At 43.0% G+C, this 13,275-nt stretch overlaps 1 pseudogene; it reads left to right on the forward strand.

Moving 5' to 3' along the window:
* The first annotated feature begins 1,683 nt into the window (after window positions 1-1,683).
* LOC118981223 (ATP synthase-coupling factor 6, mitochondrial-like) lies at window positions 1,684-3,507 on the forward strand (annotated as a pseudogene).
* The last annotated feature ends 9,768 nt before the right edge of the window (window positions 3,508-13,275 follow it).

A 13,275-nucleotide genomic window follows, 5' to 3' on the forward strand; every position in this document is an offset into this window, starting at 1 on the left:
TTGGTAGACATAAAATAGATGGGGAAAGATAAAAATGATATAGGAAACAGAGGACTCGAAGAACTTATATGTACAACCCATGGACATGAACTAAGGGCGGGGGAATGCTGGAGGGTTGCAGGGGCGGGGTGGAGAGGGGATAAGGGTGGAAAATTGGGAAAACTGTAATAGCATAATCAATAAAAATACTTAAAAAAATAAAATAAAATTCTGTCACTTCTTCGGAGTTCAGATTAAATGACAAATTTGCACAAAAATTTTTTATTGCAAGTTTATAATATAGAAACCTATATAAAGTATTTATAACTTAGTTATACCTATACTCTTGTTTTTTTAATTACTTTTCCATTATAGAATATTTGGAAAATTATGGAAGTGCACAAGGAAGAAAACAAAATTAGCCTCAATCCCACTATCCCGAGATGTACCTTTTCAATGTTTCAGAAAATATTCATCTGGTGTTTTTCCTGTGTGTGTGTGTACACACAGTTAGGACAGTTTTTAGCATGGTGGGCATTGCATACCTTTTCAAAACAAATTTTTGTTTTCATATTCACTGAATTTTTCTTCAAGATGCAGAGTGACTATAGTATTAGAATCTGTGACTATTAATGAAGTATTAATATTAATATTCAGAGACTCTAATGAAAGTGTGGTGTTAATGAAAACTATTGAAAAGTGAAAACTCCATCATAAATGTCTTAACAATGTTTTTCTTCATTTAAATTAAGTATATAACCACATAATTTGGGAGTTTTGAAGAAAAAATAAAAACAAATTTTTAGTCAGGCCACGATGAAAAAAAACAAGGAATTCAAGAGTAATATGTTGAGTTTCACACTCTCATGCTTACTACTTCTCAGCAAACTGTTGAAAAAATCAAATTGTGACACTACCAGATGGAGAATTCAGAGCTCTAAACCCTCCTCCTATTTTCTTACACCAGCATTTGAAGAATGTAGGTGGTCTTGTAAGAGAACCCGAATAGAGAGAGGAAACGGCCAACATCAGGGAACAGCCTGGGAAAAGGAAAACACGATTTCCTTTCTTGTACCAGAAAATACAGCTGTCCAGCCAAGATCAGTCTTTTCCTGTGCCAAACCATTTATTGGGGTATAAAAAGAAAATATTAAAACTTCATTTTTATTTCTTTCCTTAAAAATTACATTTTCTGTGTATGTTTTACATATTATATTAATACAGTAAGATATATACATATTTTATAAAGAAGTATATATATTGGAGTTAACTAAAATTTCAAGTGTATTTACACAAAAATATATTTTTAAGCTGTTTTTTAAAAACCTTTTTAAGCTGTTTTTTAAAAACCTTTTTCATCATAGGAATATATAATCAAAACATTTAAAGATCACTGCTTACCTTCCCTCAAAATCATTTATTGGAGTGTTGCAAGAGATTTTAAGTGGTGGAGAATTATATTCTCACTGGAAAATGCACTGTTTAAAATTACTTTTTAACATATGTCTTTCTGGCAGCTAAACTAATTAGTGAGTAAAGTTTGGCTAAGGAAGAGGATCTTCCACAAGCCACCCCTGCCTTGCGCTGATTGAGAAGGTACATTCACTCATTCAGCGTTAAGGGAGCGCCTCTCCGCACAGAGCACCGATCTGAGCACCGCGAGGAGACAGGCGGGATTAAGAGTGGTCCAGATGAGAATCCGCGATGAGTAACAGGGAGAAACTCTTAGTTCAATCTGGGGATACGGCAGGTTTCCAAGTAGAGGAGAGTCCCATAGGTCTGATACGGGGAGCTTCCCCACCCTGGGAGGAAATGAAGCAGAGCCATGAACTACTTGGTCTGTTGGAGAAAAAAACAAATAGTTCCAAGAGGCAAGATGCCAGGGTACTCAGAGTGATAGAAAAAGCCATCAATTGGACCTGAACAGAGGTGGCAATGTTCTAGAATACCGTGCTAAAGAGTCTGAACAACAGCCTGTAAGACCGTTGTTACCACCCACTTTTATACACGAAGAAACTGAGACTCAGAGAGGTCAGGGATGGCATGGATGGACAGCAGAGCCGGCCTCTAATCCGATGGACTTTTCACTTCTAATTTTTAACTCTTGGAAATATAAAACAAAAATGCTGTATGAAATGCTTTTCTAATAGAGGCAAGCTGAAACACCTAATAAGACAATAATTGTATTATCGGTCCTTTTAAATCCACGTTTGAAAACTTGCTAGATTGTGCACATCTTCCGTCATTAAAGTCTTAATGACAGAGACTGTGCCCTGTGTGCTTCCCCCCCCACCCCCATGTCTGAGTAGTGCCTGGACCATAGCAGGTGCCCGATAAATGCGAAGAAAATAAAACCTGTCCAATTTTCATTCTAAAGGAAACATGTCCATTAAATTTGAATTCAATCAAGGAAGTCAATTAGAGAATATGCACACAAATACATTGGAAATGAATTTATGTCCCTTAATTATGGATTAAGAATTTTATTTATGAAAACTAGGATCTTTGAATTTCCAGTTGACAGCTACCTAATTATAGAATTAGAGCACAGTGGTAGAAAGTACACAGGAGTTAAGAGTTAGATTCGAGAACAGTCTTGGTTCCATGCTTTATTTAACCCCGAATAAGACTTTAGTTAACCTTAGATAATTTCTCTAAGTTTCAATTTTCACATCTGTAACTTAGGAATATTGATACTACTTTGCAGGATTGTTGGAAGGAGTAGAGATTATAAACTATGCTTAAAGTCCCTGTCACATACTAGGCACTCAATCAATTGTTGCTATTATTATTTTCTATTTTTTTAATTTTTAAAAACTCTTTTATACTTCCCGACAAACAGTCCTTCTGTTGCATGGAATTCCAAGCTAGTGCAATCTGTGGATCTGTTCTATAGACATATAATTTTCAACCTTCACACATTAAACACAGAATAAACCTGTAGGTATGTATGACTTCAGTTCAGTGGTTTCATACTTGCAAAAATATCACCATTTATTTAATAACTGATGTCAAAATGGGGTTAAAACCACCTACAGGAGAGCAGTGAAGTTGGGTTTAAATAAATCTGTTTCTACTTAATTCCCTCTACTTTCTGGTCGAATGAACAGTTTTATTAGAAAGTAATCAGGAGAAAGGTGGGGGTGGGGGTGACTCCGGCAGCTCAGGACAGAGTGCCAGTGGCAGAGTCACCGGGATTCTGGAGAGATTCTCCAGGGTCTCCTCTGTTCTTCGACCTGCAGTCTCAGTTCATCGGAGGAGAAAAATTGGAGTTGAAGCAGTGACATTTAATAAGGGACTTGATCCTGCATAGAAACTCCTTGTGGACAAGAATGGGGAGTATATAACTAAGTGACAGTCACCTGGAGGGCCCGCTGATATCAGCCCAGAGTACCACTGGAGAGGGAGCTTGTTAAGCTCAAGGGCGTGTATGGTAAAGCAGACGTGAATGTATCTCCCAACTTCAAACTTGAAAATCCCAAACGTGAAGCCATCGATAAACCCCAGTCCTGAAGAAATGTGAAACTTATCTGGCCATCTGCCCTAGGTAAATTTTACAACTAACTGATCAGAAGTATCAGAATAAACATACCTGTCAACAACTTCAAATGTTCTTTAATTCTTTTTTTTTAAGATTTTATTTATTTACCTTTAGAGGGGAAAGGAAGGAGAGAGGGAGAGAAATATCAATGTATGGTTGCCTCTCATGAGTCCCCCGCTGGGAACTGGCCTGCAGCCCAGGCATGTGCCCTGACTGGGAATCGAACTGCGATCTTCTGGTTTGCAGGCCCACGCTCAATCCACTGAGCCACACCAGCCAGGGCTAAATGTTCTTTAATTCTCATTCCAGAAAAAATTATTTGGTGATGTTTGGAAAAAAGAAGAAAATAATCAGTGTGCGAATTTTTATTCCTACACATTCTCTCCACTTTCCCTAGATAGACCCTCTCAATGTTTCTTCTTGGGTTCTTAACAGGTAACAGTGGGTTTTAAGGATAGTATTTATCACAATATTCATTTTGTAGGGAAATTGATTTGACAGGAACAATAGATTTGGAGTTCCAACTTGGGGCAATGTGGGGAATTTACAGAAAACAGATAGCAAAGTAAACAATATCTTGAGAGAACTTATTCCCTGGCCAGAACAGACTAGCAGAGTCATTCTTTTGCTATGTATCTTATTTTGCTAGAGACATAAATGTCAGTTATAAAATCAGCTGAGGCCTCTGCTATGCAACTTTCTGAAGCATATGCTTATGAGCTTTACAAAGTTTCTATGCATCCTGGGAGCATCCTACCCATTCCCCATCCCCTCGGGAATTCTTCCTTAGAGGTTGGAGATGTGTAACTTAATAGGGTTCACGATCTTCATTCTGTGTTTTTCCTCTAAACAGGCCTCCTAAGAGTATTAATTTACACGGTCTATTTCAGTAGAGACTTTAACACTAAAAATGTCAAGTTATTAGCCACCCAATTTTTGTCATTTATAAGCAAAGTCTCCGCGATCGAGTTCCCTTTCACCTGAGAAGTTCGTGTGAGATGAGCCCCAACTTCTTTGCAGTTACCCGATGGAATTTCAGCACTCTGGGAATTCTGTGTGCAAATCTCAACCTGCAGGCGGACGTTACCTTTTAACCTTCAACTCCCCCTTCAAAAAAGACAAGTTTCATCCTGCTTGGTAGTAGACATTAGTTAAGTTCTAACAGCCCAATCTTTTTTGCCTTTGTATCGACAACACAATTTCCCCCAAATTGTTTGCTTTTCTAATAAAATTTTTTTTTAAATGGAAATATCCCATATTGTAATGGGCCCTTACTTTGTAACAAGAGTCTTTACCGGGGCCTGTTTGGAGTTTCTGAGCTTTGGCCAGTCTCCATCAAAGAAAAGCGGAGTGGGAAGACTCGGGGTCCCGTAGACCTCTGCACCACTCCCCAGCTGCAGTGGGACGGGCCGCCCTAGGTCAAGGCGTGCGCCCTGCAGAACTCTATGTCAGAACCCCGATTGGAGCCCTGGAGAATACGTGTGTCCACACAGCTCACATGGCCCCCTTTGAGTCTTCACTCAAATGCCACCTCCTTAAGTGACGCCTTTCCTGACCACCCTTTCTAAAATTACACTCTTCCCACCCTGCGTCTCTGCTTTATTTTTATCTGAAGCACTCATTACAATCTAAAGTACTATGCAGTTTGAAAGCATATCCTATTATCTACCTGCTTTTTAAAACGTAAGCCCCATGATGGCAGGATCTTTTGCCCTTTCTGTTTATGCCAGTCTCTGGCACCTAGAATACTACATGGTACATATTAAGTGTTCAATGTACATTTGTTAATGTACACATGAATAAATGAACACATGAATGAAGAACAGACTGAGGGCAGGCCTGGGGCCATTTCCTGTCTTTCCAGACTGCCCTCGGCCAAGGACACCCAGCTCATCCTTTTCCAATGGCCACGTAGTTCTTAATAATGGAATGGCACCTCTACAGATTCTGGTTGTAACCCGTGAAAGCCTGAAGTCTACTGAATCGTCTCTTCATTGGTTATTGACCTGGTCAGGTGTGCGTGAGGTATTCTATGGCTCTTTGTAAGCATAAGCCAACTATTTCAAGCCTCAGCCTCCTCTGGGTACAAGTGAGATTATATTTACATTGAAACAGAAATCACAAGAGCTCTTAGCTTCTACCTACTTCCACCTCCAGTAATTGCAGGAACTCTCCACATCTCCCTCAACTCATTGCTGTTTGCTTTCTCCCATTTCAACTTGGCCAACATCCCCTCTCCCAGCATCTCCACTGCCAGTGCCCCTCTGGAGAAAGGTCCCACCAGGCCGCGCACCTGAAACACTGGGAGTCTCCTCTTCTCAGCACCACAGATTGTCTGTGGGCTCTGGGGAGTGAAGGAAGGGGGGCGAGCAGCTCTGTTTCTGCTTGACACCTCAGTGACCACAGCTGCCTCTGGGCCTCAGTCTACATGTGGTTCAGATTTTGCAATTTATGGGCAAACCTCAGGTTGTTGGGGAGTCAGGAACTTGGATCCTCTCCACCCCTTCTTTTTTCCTCTCTCCTTCCAGGTGCTCATGCAAAATAACACCCTTCAACTCATGCACCCAACTCAGATGTCCCTGTATAGACAGACACAATGGATGGGGCACCTGACGTTGTCACCATGGTCCAGGGGCCTCTAGTCTATGACCTTATAGGATACCTTGTAACCAACCCTTCCTCACTCTATTCAGAGGCCCCTTACCATGCCAGTCCTTTTCTGACTCTTAAGCACACTCACTGCGAATCGGGGGCCAGTTCTAACTCTGCCCTCCTGGGAATACAATGGCAGATCTCTCAGTGGTTTGGGGGCCAATGTGCTGCAGACTGCTGTCCACACACCCACTTATTTCTTTCTGTATATATCCGCTCCTTGAACACAGCACAAACCAGCACAGCCCTAATGGATTTAGGACAACTTGCCTCTGTGAAAGTTAGTGTTCTTACACGTCACAGTGAAGAGTTTGCTGGTAGACAAAACAATCCTCAAGTCATTCTCCCATGGTGTGTTTCTTAACTTATAATATCCAACCATCCTTTTCATGTCCTTTCATGCATTTAGTTCTCCTCCCTTCACCCACACGAAACCTCTGTTGATGTATGGCATTCTATACAGGCCTTGGGCTTGAAAATACAAATTTTAACAAAAAAATATGCATCCTTTACAAGAGAATATGCTCTCTTTAACACCTTCTGATGATTAGGTTATAGCCAAAAGATGCCTATCAGATGTGAGCAGTGGAACTAGGAGGCATTGCTGTCTGAAGTGACCGGTGTTTGGTGCCCACCTCCGAGTCACGAAGGCCAGGCATTCTGGAGTTACAGTCCTGAGCAGGGAGGGCCCCTTAGCTGCTCCGAGGCTCTGAGGGCTTGTAGCCGCTCCGGGGCCCTCTCCCTCTGCCGGAGGCGCCATGCACTGTGCCTGCTGGGTCTCCTGCCACTTTATGCCATGGCTCTGCTCACTTCCCCTGCTTTGCTGTAGCTTCAGGACAAACGGAAATTTCCTGAGGTCTCCACATGTGCTTCTCCTTTTAAATGGCTCAAAGCTGGGGGCCGGGGGGGAAGAGAAACATTGAAAACCAACCGTTTCTCAGAGGAAGAAAATATGTAGGGTCTGTCATTGCCAGGAAAAGTGGCACTAAACTTTCACCCAGAATTATATACTATCCCTTTCTAAGGGCTATTTTTAAGCACCCGGGCTGGCTCTCACACAGCAACGAGATAGTCTGCCCAACTGAGGCTGCAGACCACTTCGAAATCTCTTCTCCAGGAGCCTGTAGGCCCCTGGCCAGCTCCAGCCAAAAGTTCTTTGCTAGATAGTGGCTTGGTCTGCTGTCTCTCAGACTCAGCTAGAAGTCCACAAGTTTTATAAATAAATGTTTCTGGTGGAGAGGGTGTTTTAAGGTTACTGCTCCCAGAGTCTGTTTTTTCCAGAAAATGTGAACTGTTTTTATTATCAAATGTCTTTTAGCCTTGTGACCTGAAACAAGTATCACAAAGGTTTGAATGTCCTAAACTTAAAAACAAAATCCTGCATACTCCAGCATTTTAATAAGTGAAAATGTCAATTTGCAATTAAGGCTCAAATTTTCATTCACTAAGTGGCTGACACTGATTCTACTTGGAACCACCACTGATTTATTTATCCTGGAATAAATGCAATGCCATTATGTCTTGGTGACAACAGAAATAAGCTTTGGCCAGGTCTGTGCATAGTTTGGGGGTGAAGAAAATAAGTTCTGAAAAGCAATGGGCATTGCTGATTATAGATTTTTATTAGGAACAGATGTGGAACTGGTGTTTTAGTGGTAGACCAACTGTTATTGAAACAAGCAGCTGACTGAGAACCATATAGCTTCTTTTTTTTTAGGGAGGAGAAATATTAACAAATTGAATTCATAACGTTTTTCTTCAAGAGATCACTCAGTTGTCAAAAACAGACTCTAAGATCTGTATTTCTGCGTATGCTGAACAGCGCGCACACAGGGGATGCTGTGTGTGTTAACGTATCTTCAGGCTAAAGCAGAGGTTGAGAGAGTAATTGTAACAATTTCTTTTACCACTGAGCTAAAGCTCCAGATCTCTCCACTTCAAATTTGTTTAAGGCTACCCACTTCTAACAGTTTCATCCTCTATCCTATAGAGTATCGTAATGCTAATGACAGGTTATATGCTGTGTTTTGTTTGTTCCAGAGCTAGTTTCCTCTTCCTTCAAGGACAAGTGTAAGCATGTTTCATGCTTGTCCTGCATTCTGGGCTGGGTCAGCTAAGGGGGAAACATTAGACATTACTGATCGATTTCATCTCCCTCTACCATCCCCCACGCTTTGCCCCAGTCATTTATTGACACCCCTTCATTTAAGGATACTGCCCTGAGATTTCAAATGACACTTCCAATTGTCTGCGATTGGCCAGAACTTATTCACATGGCCACACCTAGCTCCAAAGGAGTCTGGGAAATGGAGAATTACTCTGAATGACCATGTGCCAAATTAAAGAATCAGGGTTCAACTTTGTAAAAGAAGGGAAATCCATATTGTGAATAACAGTAGTCTGTACCACAGATTTGTGCCAATTTATACTCTTATCAACGGTATGAGAGCTCCTTCTCCCCCATGTTTCCATTAAAATTTGGTATTCTCAGACACTAATTTTTGTCAATCTCATAGGTACTTGTTTATTTTTAAAAAAATTTTATATCCATGTCCTACTTCCATTCCCCTGCCCCTTGGCCAATCTAATGTATTTAATATATACCTTCGTTTATATTGTGCTAATGAGAGGCTGACTTCAAGAGGCACCTATTGAAGACTTGTGCTAACTTCAACAGGCACCTATTTTTCATTTTCTAATTTATAAAAGTGTGCATCATAGGTCTTTTTTCAGTAAGCACTGTGTTTTTAAGGTTCATCTGTGGAGCTGTTGCAGGCTATCCGACTGCCCCTGACGGCCACGTAATCATCTGTCACACTCACTCACCATCTTACTTGTCCATCCTCCCGATGACGAACACTCGGGTGGCTTCGAATTACCTAACATCTCTTACGTCTTACAATGAGCCCATGGGATGAATATCACTGCTCCAACTTTACAGACGAGAAAGCTGAGGTTCAGAGAAGTTTAAAAACCTGCCACAAGTCCAATAGCTAATGCACTCGACTGCCTTAGGCTGATGGCCTCTAGAAAGAAGGAAAGGGAGCCAGACAAAGTCCACTTGTAAGTATAAAAGGTAAGATGTCTCTCTGGTATGGTTTCAGAGCTTCCAGGTAAGGTCTCCGGCTCTAAAACGTCTCCTCTACTCAGCACTCACGATGCCCCCAGGTTAAAAGCAGAGTCTTTTCTTTGATTTGATGATTCCTCTCTGATCAGAAGCCATAGAGACTGTAAACCTCACTGGCTATTGACGCCTCGTGGTGAAGTGCATTTTCAGTCGCTTTCTGGCGGTAAAGGATTAGGTGAGGTGTGCAGCTACTGAGGTGCGAGAGGACAGTGTATCAGCGGGGACTGTATACATCTATGGAAACAGTGGCTCCGACAGGTGGCAGTTCTAAACAGTTTTCCACGCAGTTCTCAAAGCATGGTCTCCAGCCATGGTAGCGGCATCACCTGGGAACTTGTCTCAGGTCCCCATCCAGACATCTGAAGCAGACAGACACTCTGGAGGGGGAGCCCAGAAACCTGTGCTTAATGAACCCTCCAGGTGATTCCAATGCCCATCGGAGTCTGGGAACCACAAGGTTCTCCTCTCTTCACAGGAAGTCCAGGGTTAAGCAATCAGCACTGGTAGTGTGGTTTAGCGATGCCTCTGAGGACTCCTTCTCTCCCCCACTCCGACATGTTCAGCGTATGGCTTTCATCTTCCCAGGATGCCACACGTTCACCCCAGGTAGGAAAGAAGGGCACTGTAGAGTAGGTGGGCCCTGTAACGACAAAGCGAGTCAGACATCCTCTGCTTATTCCTCCTCGACAGTCAGTGTCACACAGCCGTGCCCAGGTGCTGTGGAGTCCGTCTGTAAGTGAGCACTGCACGCACTGCCCTTGTTCCCAGGCCCCCCACATCAGGATTGCGTTAGTAAGAAGAATGTGCAGACTAATGTTGTGGGTGGGCAGATCAGCAGGCTCTACTAATTGCACTTAAAAGCAGAGACAGGAGAAGCCAAAATAGAGCGGTAAGTGGTCATGAATGGACTTAACCTGCTTCATAATTGTTCTGGAGGTTGGCCTTAATAGGGGGAGAGAAGGGATCGCCACTCTTTACAATTCCGGACAGTCAGAGAGAGAGAGAGAGTGCTGTTTCACCTGCGGGAACAGCAGTTGTTTGGATTTGTGGCCAGCAGTTCCCTTTGGTCCTCAGGGATCAAGGCAAGGTCCATAATTCACAGAAACTAAATCTGAAACACTAGCCTCAGCACTGAGCACGTACTCTCTCCTGCAAAAACCACAGAAGCGATTAGCAGTGGGATAGAAACAGATTAGGAAGGGCTCCTTCGGATGAGTTTGTTTACATGAACTCCCCACAACCCAGAAGAAGGGATCATCATTTATTTTTGCCTCTTGGCCTTGGGCCTGTTTTTTTTTTCCCTGAGTATCTCTGCCTGTTGGCTTAACTCTCCAGCTCAGGGAGTTTTTCACTTTCTACATGTACTTGGGAATAGGCTCCAGCTTGGAGAGAAAATAAATATCTTTATCTTAGTCCTCCAAAGGCCACCTTCTGAAAAGAAAAGCCAGGCCTGCCCAGTCTCAAGCACTGGGGGGTTACGAAGTGCAAGAGGTACCCTTTCCTCAGCAGCCCTTGAGCAAGCTCGCTGCCTCCAGCCTTCTGCCGGGGAAGGGTGGGGCTGCCACAGCTCACAGAGACCTTTCTTGTTTCCTAGCTCCAAGGAGTGGGTTGCGCCCATCAACACTACAGGTGGGTCCTACGAAATTGCCAAACAAGCAGCTGCACAGCCCAGGGACTTTGAGTTGTTTGCAGCTCTCCTCTCTTTGTACCCCTGCCAACTCACACACACCTGGGACTTTACCAGCTGCCCGCCCACTGCAGCCCCCTTTCCACCACGTGACCTAATCCTCACTCCACCTGCTCCTTTCAGGGCAGCAGCCCCATCCCCACCTTGCCGAAACCAGGCCCGGGAGGTTTGAACAAGAGCTCCGTTGTTCATGCCTCACACGGCCAACTCCCACTAATTTCATGGCAAATTCTCAGGGATTAAGATTTACTGCAGAGAAAGGCTGGAGCTGACAATTAATCAGCTTGATCACTTGGGGATCAAATTGAATCGTACATGAGACCTTGGCTCTGAAATGGAACCATGTCTCTCTTTGGCACCGTGTGTGTATTGGACGGAGGATACAGACATCGCTGTCCCCACCTTCCTTCTTTGCATACAGATGTTGGTTTGTAATTTTAAAATGCAGCAAGGGCTGAGGCATGTACTGCAGTCTGGGTGTTTAAAATGATGCAGGGCCTCTATTTCATTCAGCAAAGAGTTACTTTGTCCAAGAGGTCTCTCAGGTGCTGGGGCAGTAACTCTGAGTAACTCGGGTCTGCGTCTTCAGGAAGGTCAAAACCCAGTACAGGACCTGCAAAGGCCATTCCTAGAAATTTGACCATCTAGCACCAGGAGAACAAAACTCTACAGAAAATACTAATTCTGACTGGGGATTAACAACGCCTTCACAGAGGAAGCGGCATCTGAGCCTAGTTTTGAAAGATCTGAGTGGTAGTTCGTACTTTCTCTCTTTGGCCAGACACGGCGAAATGACCTGCAGTCGGGACCTTGTCTTTAAATGTGCCTGACACTGGTCACACCATTACTGCTCCTGACATTCTCTGCATGACTGCAGTCCAAGGCTACAGGCGGCAATCACCTTTGAAAACTGCCAACAAACATGAATAACTCTTCTGGTGCCAACTTTTCTCAAGGAAGTAATAAAGGTACTCTTGTGGCCAATGGCAGTACGCATGAAAGTCTCTTTTTGGCTCCCTCCTGCCTTGTGACTTTGGACATAATATATCAATTCATTGCCTCTACAAACGTGGTTTCTTTACCATGGTGTTAATCAATCAACAAATGAGTTGTAAGCACTTACTATGCGCTTGGTACTTATTCATTGCCACTTCTCTGAGTCACAAAAGTGCAGAAAATATGAAAAATAGGGAATAGAAGGTACGATAATGGCAACATATAAGCAAAGAAACAGCCTCGTGATCTTAAAACAGTGTCAGTTTCAGAAATCACGGGAGCAGCCAACAAATTCGTAGTTTTCCAAGTTTAGAATTCTAATAAATTTTCTAGTACCTTTCAACACCAGCCCTCCCCCCAAAACACACACACACCGCCACCTCTGTTTCTCTCTCAATCACAGATCACTGACTGTGTAGACCAGTAGGCCCCCGTGCTCTGCACCAATATATCTGGGTCTCTTTTTAGAAACACAGAGGATTACATTTCTTTAGCTCCTTGAGTTTAGGCATGGCCATATGTCTTGCTTTTACTAATGAAAAGTGAGTAGAAGCCTTGGCTGGTGTGGCTCACTCAGCAGATTGAGCACTGGCCTGGAAACCAAAAGGTCCCTGGTTCAATTCCCAGTCAGGGCACATGCCTGGGTTGCATGCCAGGTCCCCAGTAGGGGGCGTGTGAGAGGCAACCATGCACTGATGTTTCTCTCCCTCTCTTTCTCCCTCCCTTCCCCCTCTCTAAAAATAAATGAATAAAATCTAAAAAAAAAAAAAAAGAAAAGAAAATGTGAGTAGAAATGGCATTTCTTATCTGAGTCAAAACATCTCTTCGCCAGTGCTTGGTTATACATCATATTCTGCCTCAGCTTCATGGAAGCATACTCCCATGAGAAGGTGTCTTGCTGAACTATCCGAAGGAAGGTAGCTTCCCTAAAGAGTCACACAAAACTGCAGTGGCCTACACTTCAGTGAAAAACAGAAAACAACAACCTTTTTCATTTCTCTGAAAGCCATTGAGATTTGGGGGTTGCATGTTACTGCAGTATAACCTAGGCATCCCAACTAATGCAAAAACTGACCAGCCATCATTGACTGTTAACATGTAAGAGATTGGAGTAGATAAGATCACACACACCTTCGGTAAGATTGACAAACAGGAGTCATCTCAAGGTATTTCTGTGCATATTTCTAAGGCCTTTTACATACAGGCCTGCAGCAATCACTTAAATTATCTCATTTCAATTCTCACAACACCACTATCTGACAGCTAACTCACATTCCACAGATGGGAGTTAGA

The sequence above is a fragment of the Sturnira hondurensis genome, unplaced genomic scaffold, assembly GCF_014824575.4.
Source record: "Sturnira hondurensis isolate 20B ecotype Veracruz unplaced genomic scaffold, ASM1482457v3 Scaffold0023817, whole genome shotgun sequence".
Taxonomy (NCBI): Eukaryota; Metazoa; Chordata; class Mammalia; order Chiroptera; family Phyllostomidae; genus Sturnira; species Sturnira hondurensis.